Source organism: Myotis davidii, unplaced genomic scaffold (assembly GCF_000327345.1).
Source record: "Myotis davidii unplaced genomic scaffold, ASM32734v1 scaffold198, whole genome shotgun sequence".
Classification (NCBI taxonomy): Eukaryota; Metazoa; Chordata; class Mammalia; order Chiroptera; family Vespertilionidae; genus Myotis; species Myotis davidii.
In genome coordinates, this window is record NW_006291485.1 from 1,264,769 (window position 1) to 1,265,237 (window position 469).

General features: G+C 63.3%; 1 protein-coding gene across 1 annotated transcript in view; it reads right to left on the reverse strand.

Moving 5' to 3' along the window:
* The window catches only part of R3HDM4 (R3H domain containing 4), a 14,479-nt gene that overhangs the window by 8,612 nt on the left and 5,398 nt on the right, over window positions 1-469 (reverse strand). The gene's annotated exons all lie outside the window — the stretch shown is intronic.

Below are 469 nucleotides of genomic sequence, written 5' to 3' on the forward strand. Positions count from 1 at the left end.
CACTAACCCCCAGCCACTCTGAGGCCACTGTTGTTATCTCATCCTACAAGTGGGGAAACTGAGGCACGGGACCGGCGGACCACACCCTTTGAACCCTGGTGTTTCTGCCTAAACTCCAGGGTTCAAAGGAAATCTGGGACCCACCGGATCCACACTCACATGGGGGAGGGGTGTCTACACCCATATGGTTCGCTCCCCCGGCTTCCAGGCTCCCTCCGAGGACAGGCGGGCTCCAGTGGACCGGGTTCTAAGCCCCTCCACCCCCGGTTAAGCTGGGTTTGTAGCCGGAGATAAACCCATATACCCCGTGCCCCCAGGAAGGCGCTGATAATCCAGGTGGGGAGCCAGCCTGGCTGTGGGGTGAGCGCCCGACCTGGGGACAGGAACCCCGCGCGCAGACAAAAGCCTGCGGACACCACACAGCGGCCCAGGCCGAGCGGTGACAGGTGCTCCCGGGACCCCAGGCGGT